Source organism: Etheostoma spectabile, chromosome 4 (assembly GCF_008692095.1).
Source record: "Etheostoma spectabile isolate EspeVRDwgs_2016 chromosome 4, UIUC_Espe_1.0, whole genome shotgun sequence".
NCBI lineage: Eukaryota > Metazoa > Chordata > Actinopteri > Perciformes > Percidae > Etheostoma > Etheostoma spectabile.
The window spans coordinates 339,315-350,615 of NC_045736.1; the positions used below are offsets into that span (position 1 = coordinate 339,315).

General features: G+C 47.0%; 1 long non-coding RNA gene across 1 annotated transcript in view; it reads right to left on the reverse strand.

The window, feature by feature from the left end:
* Nucleotides 1-338: 338 nt before the first annotated feature.
* The window catches only part of LOC116687416 (uncharacterized), an 11,179-nt gene continuing 216 nt past the window's right edge, over nt 339-11,301 (reverse strand). The window contains exons 2-4 of the long non-coding RNA XR_004331537.1: nt 3,892-3,895; nt 488-494; nt 339-349 (exon numbers count right to left, since the gene is read on the reverse strand). This is a non-coding gene — a long non-coding RNA (uncharacterized LOC116687416). The remainder of the gene's footprint in view (nt 350-487; nt 495-3,891; nt 3,896-11,301) is intronic.

Here is an 11,301-nt window from a genome sequence, read left to right on the forward strand (position 1 = left end):
TCCCACACTACGAACTGCAGCTTCCGCACCCTAAGCCATGACGCCACTCCTCCAGTGCCAGCTTAACCGCCCGGAGCTCCCGTTCCCCACGTCGTACTTCTTGCTCGGCAACGGACAGTTTCTTAGACATGAGAGTCACCAGGGTTGAGCTTCTGGTCTTGAAGTGGAGCGTTTAGACAGTATAGCCCCCACTCCATACGCAGAAGCGCAACCTCCACACAAACTGGAGTGAGCCTTCGGGGAGTTGAGTACAGCAGGCGAAGTAAAACAGCCGTTTCAACGTCGGGGACATAGCATTCTCAGCATGGCAGGTAGACCAGTTAGACAGGGATCTTGGGGACGTGAGCTTCTCAGAGGACCGCCACCCGGCTGAAGTCACACGTATGAACCTGCGGTAGAAATTAGCAACACAGAAGCGCTGAAGTTGCTTACGTGTCAGGCTGTGGGCCAGCTCGGCGACAGCTTTGGTCCTCTGGTCAGCCGAAACCTTCCCACTCTCGATCACGAACCCAGAACGTGACCGAGGTGCGTGAAATGAGCATTTCTCAGCCTTCATGGACAGCTGTCTCTAGGAGGCGTTTACGAACTGCTGACATGGACACCTATGCTCGGGGAGAAGAGAGATGAGAAAACAGAATGTCATCCAGGGTAACCCCCCAAAACGGTTCAGAAAGGTCCCTCCACACATCATTGACCAGTGCCTGGAAGACAGCTGATCATTAGTTAGTCCGAATGGCATGACCAGGTACTCAAAGTGCCTCCCAAAGAGTGTTGAAGGCGGTCTTCCACTCTCACCTTCCCTGACCGAACGATGTGGTAAGCGTTCCGTAATCCAGGTTTGGGTGGGAATATAGCGGCGCCCTGCAGAGGCTCAAAGGTGTAATTATCAATGGCATGGGATAGTTATTCTTAATGGGTAATGTTGTTGAGCCCCCGATAGTCTATACAGGGGCGCAGTGACTTGTCTTTCTTCTTCCACAAAAGACGCCCCCCCCACCGGTTATGAAGAAGGACGGATGATGCCGTGACTATAGTGGACTCCCTTGTATACCTCTCCATAGCCTTCTCCCTCCTGTACTATTACACACACTAAACAAGTCTGCTAGCTGGGATAAGGGCGTCGGGGAGCAGTTCAATGGCACAATCATCGGTCTAGGGGAGGAATCGATAGGGTCTTTGGTCCTTTCTGAACACCTCGCAATACCCTGTAGTCTCGGGAGGGCCCGAAGACAGGTCTGGGTTGTTCTCCGCCGTGGCAGGGTCCCTTTCGTCAAGTGGGACAGCAAGCTAGGCATGCGGAATGACAGCGGTCACTCCAACTAGGCCTTTGGCGCGCTGCATTCTACATCAATGACGGGCGTTGTGTACCTTAAGCCACGAATCGCGAAGATTAGCGGGTGGTGGAAGTGGCCGACATACATCCTAAAATCAGAATGGACTCACGGTGGTTCACGGACAGGATCACGGACGGGCACAGTACGGTGGATTATGAGCAATGTAGGCTTGTTCGATGGCGGGGTGACCCGGAATGGGGTCTCTCATGGCACGTAGGGAAACACTTGCTCGGCTAGGCTAGTCCAGAACTTGCTCAGCACCCGATCAAAGAGCCGCGACGGGCATTGAAAGGTCCTCATATGAAGGTGGAGGTCATCTGGAGACGAAGTCAGTGGGTGCAGGACTTAGGGATATGGCTGTCAGTACCCGCCACATTCACTGACGAGTTGTCTTTTGGCCGGATAGTACACGTAGCCACACGGTGAGTGTATCACCACAGATCAGGGCACTCACCTGCTGTTGCGACGGCGTATTCAGCAGAGGGATAGGTGTGTGACACAGCTGCATGGCCTCCACTGCGGAGTCCCCGGATGGCTCCACCGGCGAGGTAGCTGGAAACGTATGGGAGGACGTTTGGAGAAGCCTGGTTCGGAGGCGTTAGTCCGTCTGAGGGGATCCGGCGCGACGCCTGTCTGCGCGTGTCTCTCTGCACGTTGTTCGCGAGTTTAATGAGCTAATGAACAAGTTATAAGGAGTCGGGCTCGATCCGGAGTGCTAGTCATCCTTAATTGTGTCAATTAATCCATTACAAAAACCACGTAGTGCTTCCTTGTTCGGCATCAGAATCATAGCCAGCGTCCCGGAATGCCACTGAGTCAGTTCCCGCCAGGTCTGCTCCTGTGACGGAGGCGTAAGCAACCGCTTAGCTGCAACCCAATATAGTCCGGGTGGTCCAAAACCGTGTAAAATCCGCCGCAAGTCCTTTAAAAAGAGATCTCAGTAGTGGGGACGGAGTACATCACTGTTCTGCTAAGCGTAGTGCTCTGCCACTGATATCTGTGACGTAATGTGACCTTTGGACGCTCTACGAGCCCGAAGGACAGCGGGCGTTTGGCGGCAATATGAGTCCACACTGAAGAGAAACACCCGGCATCTTGTCCAAATCTCCAGAAAAAGGTCTCAGCGAGAGATGGGAGCTCGCGTGAAGAAGAGCAGCATGCCAGAGCTGGGGGCAGGTGGAAAGGCTTGTGAGGCAAGTGAGTGTACAGACAGTGTTCTAACTGCTTCGTCAGTTTGGTTGACTTGGGCGATGAGCAGGTGGTTGTTCCCCAACACGTGTGGAGAAGCGCGTATGGCTTTCAGCAGGATCTGAAGTGAGAGCCCCTGGGCGCTCCCTCGCGCGTATCCTGTGGTGTCTACCGGGGGTCCCTTTGGCCAGGTCGTTCTGTAGGGTTGTCAGCGGACCCGGACACAGACAACACAGGAACACAAAAAAGAGTTAACAAAAAGGTTTTAATCCAAAACAGCCCAATAACCAAGGAACAGGCAACGGTCGTGATCGGTGTAGGTGTGATGCCATCCGGGGAAGCTGCACAGAAGCAAGACGGGAACTCAGCCTCACTGGGGAGTATGTACGAACCTGGGCGCGAAGAGTGTCAGCCGGTTATAAATACTGCAGTGGTGGTGATGGTGACTGCTTAGACGCAGCTGTGCTTTAACAGAGATGGTGATGTGGTGCAGCTTGCAGCTGGTAGCGAGTGTACTCGTAGGAGCCCCAAGTGGTGAACAGACAACCAGACACATCTGGGAAAAAGGAGGGTTTGAATGGAAAACAGGCAAAGGCAAGCAAACCCACAGACGCATGGCCAGGTAGGTCACAGGTTTTACTCTGTTTTAAGCACATTTTAATGTTTTTAAAAGGTGCCTTTATAGGCCGTTGGGTTTTCTGACCATCCTGTGTTTCCTGTGAGTTTTTATTTCCATATAAAACATAGTCTGCTTATTGGCATTGTTATAACATGCTTTGATTTTGAGATGCACAATTAGAGATGTTTTTTAGGTTTTTTTCTGGAAGGGTTTTAGAGGACGAGGTGATTTCATGCACGAGGCAGTGGTGGGAATGTTCAAGGATGACATCAGGCAGCTCGCTGTCACATATACTCTCAATACGTTTCTCGTAGGCTTACTGAGTCTATGAGGATTTGGAGATTTCCCATCGTGGACCTGTCAGAGTTCTGCAGGGTCCAAATTGAAATCCGCTGCAATGAAGACCTCAAGTCCACAAAACAGCCTCTTGTGGCGTGACTGCCTGGGCTTGAAGGTCACAAGGGGAACTGATCCGGTCTCGGTTCACAGAGACGCAGCACCTGATGGAGTCCCACCAGGGTTCTTCTTCAGCGGTGAGAAGAAGAACTTTCAAGCAGGATATACACGCTCTGGCGGTCGAGGGGACAGGAAACTGTCCCGCGGCGTCGAATAGATACGAGAGAGAGCCGTGGATGTTCTACTCCGACCTATACAGGACAGAGTATGAGGATGACAACGAGGCACTTCGATGGTTCTGCAGAGAGCTGCCCACGGTTTCTGTTCTCTCAGAGTTCCGCGGGCTGTTTGGACTCTCCTCCCAAAGAAACGACTTGACAGACATTCGGAACCTGAGGGCCTCTCTCCTGTTATGCTCGGATACTCAAACTGCGTGCCAGGGTCCTGGCACACCAGGCTGAAGCGGGTGCTGACCGGTCTTCATAAGGACCAACCTACTGTCGTGCCCGCCGGTCCATGTTTGCCATGTGTCATTGATTTGATGATTTTTTGACCCTCGCTGTTCGTTGGTTGGAAACTGGTCTGGTTTCATTGGACCGGAAAAGGCGTTTGACCGGTTTGAGCACAGTTTACCTGTAGGAAAGTGTTGGCCCGGTTTGGCCTCAGCCCTGGTTTCATCGCCAAGATGACGGTCATGTATGAGAGATGTGGAAGTGTGCTAAGATTAAGGTAGGCTTATGCAAGCCTTTCGGTGACCAGGGGATCAGACAGGATGCTCCATGTCAGGGATGCTGTATGCTCTGTCCATGAGCCAAGGTTTACACATTGTCCTCTCTTTTATCACTGGCCCATTTTACCGGTTTAATTCTCGTTTTACTGTTTCGGCCTATGCGACGACATCGTCATCTTCACCCAGAACAGCAGAATGTGGACGTTTTGGACACACTGTCACAGTTTTTTTCAGAGACTCTCTTCTACCAGGAACTGGCCAAAGTGAGGCCCTGGCAGTGGGAGGTGGGCTAGAGGTCTCCCTCAGCGTTCAGGTGAGGTTTTCCTGGAAGAGGGGGGTTCAAGTACCTGGGATTTTACCTGGGTGATCAAGCCACCAGTGGCCTTGAAGTGATGGGGTGTTGAAAAAGTGGAGGGAGGTTGGTAGATGGAGGTGGCTGCTTCCCCACCTGTCCACAGGGCAGGTGCTGGTCGCTATAATCTGGTCGCATCTTGCCTCTGGCATAGGCTCAATGTATGGAGCCCCCTGCTCGTCTGCTGGAAGACTGTACAGTCCATCATTCTGGACTTTATCTGGGACGGTTTGCACTGGGTTCCTCAGTGTATTTTATTTTTGCAAGAGGGGGGCAAGAGTTTAGTTGATTATTATGTCGGACCGCTTGCTTTAAATTACAGTTTGTGCAGCGGTTTTACTCGGTGAGGATAATGTCGTCTGAGCCCGTAGCCAGCACCATTTTAAGGGGGGTGGCGGGTCTGGACTTGATGCGTCATTGTTTTTAGTGGACAGTGTTTTATCCTTTGTGTGGCTTTCCTCATTTTTATCAAGGTCTTTTTAAGGTGTGGAGATTTTTAAATGGACCAGACTGGAGCCTGCCGCATCTCTGTTCTGCTCCTGAGAGACTTCTGGTTTGGGGGCCGGCTTTACCTCCAATGTTCAGCAACCTTGTCTCAACTGAGGCTGACAAGGGCGTGATGGAAGCTGAGGGGGATCGCGGAAGCTGCTGGTCCCGGGTTACTGAACACGAAGGCGGTGCCTCTCGCTGGGCCTGATGGTCGGCCCCCAAACAGAACTATTCTGATTGACTGAGACTAAGCGACTGAACCAGAGGAATCTGAGATGCTGCGACTATTTTAATGGACTGACCCCCCCGATTCCACTGAGCCTTTTTCTTGACATTGGGTTTTTAACTGAGCACACTGGGCCCATTGCGCGGCGTGTGTTGACCCTCTGTTGTGGACCTGCACATGCAAACTGGAAAGGATTTATAAGACTATGTTTCTGGCTGTCCACAGAAGACCTGTGTGGGAGGAGAGAACTGGTGTGGACGGACAAACTGCCCCCAGACTGGAAGCCGGTATGAAGACTCTTTTATAAACCCGCTGAGCAAGAGGTCTGCAGACCTGCAGTGCGCGATCCTCCCAGGCTCTGGCGGTGAACTGTGTTTCTGGCCAGGATTAATACCCCCGTGTTCTTCTCGTGTCCCTTCTGTCCCCTCAACAAACCATCATACACTGCTACCTGGACTGTACAGACTGAGGCCCCTTTTTACTATGTTAGGCGGTTTTCTGGACTGTGGGAGGTTTTTACAGAGTCTGCTCTATTTTTGGTGCTGGCTACAACAAACTCAATCCAAAGAAGTGGCAACTGTTGAATTTATTGTTGGTCAGGCCAAACTATGGATCTAAAAAAGCAGGAAGAACCAGGTGGACAATGTTTCTGGCCGAGGGCTGACGGACATGTTGTCTGTCTGGTGAAGGCCAGGGTGTGTGGGGACTTCCGCTTCATGTCTCTGATGAGGGACATTCAGGGTTTTGTGGGACCAGTGGGTGTTTCACCAAGCGGTGTGTTCGGTGCGGGGGGAGGGGGGGGGGGAGCTCGTCTTCCACTCTGTGTTTCTGTGTTAGGTTTTGATATTAATATTTATTTTGTGCATTGTGAAGCAATGACATGTTGGTAACGATTTGGAAAACGTCTTTTTATTTGGTAAATAATGTTTCTTAAAAATCAAAAATCTCTCTCTCTCTCTCTCTCTCTCTCTACCTTCGTCTACTACTGACTGTGTTTAGCTGTGTTTGTTGTGTCTCTCTCGCTCTCCTCTCTCTCTCTACCTTGTCTGGTCTAACTACTTGAACAAGAACATCTCTTAGGTCCTAAAACCAGCCTCTGGAGACTCCACCAGCTGACTTCTCTATTGGCTGTAGAAACAGGAGACGTCCCTTAGTCCGAAACCCAGCCTCTGGAGAATCCACCAACTGACGTCTCTATTGGCTGAACAGGACACGTGTCTTAAGTCCTGAAACCAGCCTCTGGAGACTCACCAGCCGACTTCTTCATTGGCTGTAGAACAGAGACGTCTCTTACGTCCTAAAACCAGCCTCTAGACTCCACCAGCTGACTTCTCTATTGGCTGTTGAACAGGAACATCTCTTATGTCCAAAACCAGCCTCTGGAGACGCAACCATCTGACTTTTCTATTGGCTGGTGAACAGGAGACGTGTCTTACGTCCTATAACCAGCCTCTGGCGACTCCACCAGCTGACTTCTCTACTCCAACGCGTTGCCAGTTCATACCAATGAGACAGACAAGACGGTTCTCCATAGCAACTACTCTTTTCTAACTTCGTCTTCCAGGGCGGATACCACTTGTAGCGTCTTAGGGATAGTGATGGTGAGACTTGCTACCACTGCTTTTCTGTTGAGATGAAATGGGTAAATCATTATTTATTTCTCTAATATACATTCTCTGAATTCATTGGGCTATTTATTAGGAAAATAACGTTTTGATAGGCTGTTAATCGGCGTCGTCATCAATCCTGAAACAGCTGAGTTTCCTGCTGAGGATTTAACCCTCGGGTAACCATCTGGCTGAAACGAGTATCCGGTACGGATAAGCCTTTTGCCGAGTACAAGTATATACGAGTAATATGAGTCAATATCTGTACGCGGATTGAGTAAGTCACCACTGACTGTCTCCGTTCTGTGATAGGCGTCACCAGTGCTATCCCAGCGCCTCTCCAATACACTAATCTGTGATGGCTAGTCCCAGCGTCCCTTCCCATATACTATCTGTGATAGGCTAGTCACAGCGCCTCTCTATTACACCATTCTGTGATAGGCTAGTCCCAGCCTCCAAACACTAATCTGTGATAGGCTAGTCCCAGCGCCCCTCCCCTACACTATTCTGTGATAGGCTAGTCCCACCCCCTCCCTATACTATTCTGTGATAGGCTAGTCCCAGCGCCCCTCCCTACACTATTCTGTGATAGGCTAGTCCCAGCTCCCTCCCTACACACACAGATTCCTCCTGTTGTGGTGTCCCACCGGCTGTTCTCACACACACCGGACACGGAGAGTGAACGTCTCTCTTCTCAGTGCCGCGGGCTTTCCCTTAACATTAGGGTTTCTTCAGTTCAGGTTGTTTTATACTTCGGTTCAAACTAGTACTTAGCAACTTAGCAACCAGGAGACTTCTGGTAACCTGGGGGATGTTCAGACATGGGTTGGTAGAATGCGACTCGCGTTGCATCTCTGCGTCAGAGTTTTTTGTTGTTGTGTTTTTTTTAAACTGCCTGCTGGCTCTAACCAGTTTTTTTGAGTGTCTGGAAACTTTCTTGCTGTTTTAAAAAAAAATAAAAGGCAGTTGCGGTATAAATAATAATATTACAAATTAAGATACACTACAAACACATCCCCGCCCCCCTCCTCTCTGTCTCTCTTCTGTATCTCTTACCACACAGACACACCACTCACACACACCTGTGAAAATAAAAAAGCAACCATATGTTGTATTTTGTTGCAAACTGTGTTATATACTGTAGGCCTATATAGTTTGTTTGTACCATGACAACACCACTGCTCTGAAGCTCAATGCTGAGTCTGTCATGTAACTAGTTTTCTAATCAGCAATAAATATAACAATTTCTGATCAACTCATATCATTGCATGCTTAAATATCGAAATAACAAAGCCCCGCCCATTTCAAGAGAACCGACCCCTTCCGGTTAAATCTGCCCACTTGCCGTTAGGCCCGCCCAGTCGAGTACAGATCCGGATACAGATAATCTGTGGTAAACTGATACAGATACAGATAATGCTGTACTCGCTCATCCCTAGTAAACACAAACAAACAACATCACACATGAAGGAAGAACAGGTCACATTGGCTTACATTTTTGAGTTATATGGCATTTAACATGCCTTCAAATTTTACACTTTTTCTACGTTTTTGTTTTTTTATTCAATTTTTTTGTCTCTTTTTGGGTTTTATTTTTAATTATGTTTTTGTCAATTTTGGTGAATGTTTTTTTGTCCTTTTTTCTGATGGTATTGCTCCCTTTTTCAGCATCTTTAACCCTCCTGTGGTCCTGATCAAATTTGACCCCTTTAAAAAATTTCTATAGCTATTGAAATAGTTTTTATTTTTTTTTAACCAAATTACCACAAAAAATGGATTGGATTCCATACATGCTCTGTCAATACATTGATCACTTTCATTCCTCTGATCTTAACTATTAGTCTAAATAATTCATAATTTCTGCTTTTTTACCTCAAATGTTAGGTATAATTCTATAGAATGAGGGTTTTTGATCTGGATTCCAAAAAGTAGTGTAAAACTAGTAAGGTGATGTTAGTGAAACCTAAAAAAAGTCTCAAAGGGACAAAATGTCTTTTAATCCGTTTTTGACTCGGGAGGACATACAAGGGTTAAAATAACATTGTTTTGTAGCTTTTACCATTTGCCACTTTTCAATGTTCTTTGGTCATAGTTCTGATACAGAAGTTTTTGTTACGGGTCAATTTGACCCGGGACAACCGACGAGGTCCTTCGGTTTAAAGTGTCCAGCGGGACAGCAAAAGATAATTAACGTCTCAAAGTGTCTCATACACTCATCATCATTCCTGGATCTTTTTCTTCTTTTTTTTCTTTCGGTTCGCTGTTGTGCAGCGTCAGCTGTTAAAATCCTTTAATATAGGAGAGGTAAATGACAGTTAGATATAATGAAATCTGTGTGGCGGTATGAGAAGGATGTCCTCAACCAAGACACACACACCTACAGACGCACACAGATGCATGCGCGCACACACACACCACACACATGCACACACGCACATACACACACACACAGACGTACACACCACGCACACACAAGTGTGTGTCTCATATCTTTGTGGGGACCAGTCATTGACATATGCATCCCTAGCCCCTTACCCTAACCTTAACCATCAAACCTAAATGCCTAACCTTAACCCTCACCCTCACCCTAACCATGACCTAACTCTAACTCTAACCCTAATCCTAAAACCAAGTCTTATTCCTCAAACAGCCCTTTAAAGTTGTGGGGTCCAGCATCTTGTCCCCACAAAGCTGTCAGGACCCCATAAGTATACTGTATTCCCAGTTTTTGGTCCCCACAAATGTAGTTAAACCTAATACACACACACAAACACACACACATAGACCTACACAGGCACACACACACATACACAGATGCACACACATGCGCACGCACACACACACACACACACACACACACACAGAGACCTACACAGACGCACACAGATGGATGCTTGCACACACACACAGATACACACACACACGGACGCACACACATAGACCTACACATACACAGATGCGCACACACGCACATACACAATCACACACACACACACACACACACAGAGACCTACACAGACGCACACAGATGGATGCTTGCACACACACACAGATACAAACACACACGGACGCACACACATACACACACACACACACTCTCTGACCTGCTTTGTAACACTGAGAGAAGAAACAGAGATCAGCAGGAAGATAATTTAGCAATAGATGAACAGCGGAGATAAATGTTCAGAGTCAGCAGCAGTGAGAGGAGATAAAAACACACACACGCACACACACACACATACACAAACACACACGTTACCAACAAATCTGAAAAAGTGGCACTTGTCATGGTGGACTTTTAGTTTTAGATATTATTATTAGTAGTAGTAGTAGTATTATATTAGATATTCTGTTTTGCAGAGAGAGAGAATCAAGTCAAGACAAGAAAAAGGAGACATGCCTTATATACTGTACTCCTAAACAGATCTACTGTATATAAAAGGATAAATATAAAAATGAAAATTTTGAAATCTTTATTTTGTTCATTGTGCAGGATTACATGCTCTCTTTGTTGAAGCCCTACGGCACATCCAGTCCTCTCACAGCCTCGCTGGATAAAGGAACAAATGTGAGCTGAAGGCTCGGCTTTTCTCTGCTTTTTTCTGCTCCCGGAGAGCCGACATTTTGCAGATAATACACACAATAATTTATTTATTTTCAGACTTGATTCAAACTATTTTTGCAGAGCGGCTGTTCATCATTGCGACATCAATGAATCAAGTAAAGTGGATTGAGAATTGATCCATGACTAAGTATTTAAATTCAGTTCCTCCTGCAAAGTTACTTTGAACGTAAACGACACACGCACCGAAATATTTGAATTTGAATTTATAGGTGGGGAAATTACGATATACACTCGGTTTTTGTTAGTAATAATTCATGAAATCATTATGCTATTATTTAGGCAAATAACATTTAGATTAATCCTGAAACTGATGATTTAACCCTTGTGTTGTCTTCCCCTCGATCTGCAACTTTGTGTTTTTCTGGGTAGAACTGTTTTTCTGGGTAGAACTTTCAACAATTTTTTTTTTAAACTTCAAAAAATTCTGGGTTGAATTTTTAACATTATATTATTTTTCTACACTTTTTCTTTTGGGCTGAAAATGCCCCAAAAATATCTGTTGTGCATACCTGCAATTGCATTGTTTCTGGTCATAATTTTAGATGTATCAACCTAATATTTACAGTCAATGGTCATAACTCATGCACTCTGAGCTTTCAGAAGATTTCCACCTTTGTGTTCTTGAGTACCACGGGGGGGAGTTCATATGGACTTGTGTTGTGAACGTGCTAAACATGACCCCTTCTGAAACTAGCCCTGCCAACATCAATGTTGGCATTGTGAGATCATAAATGA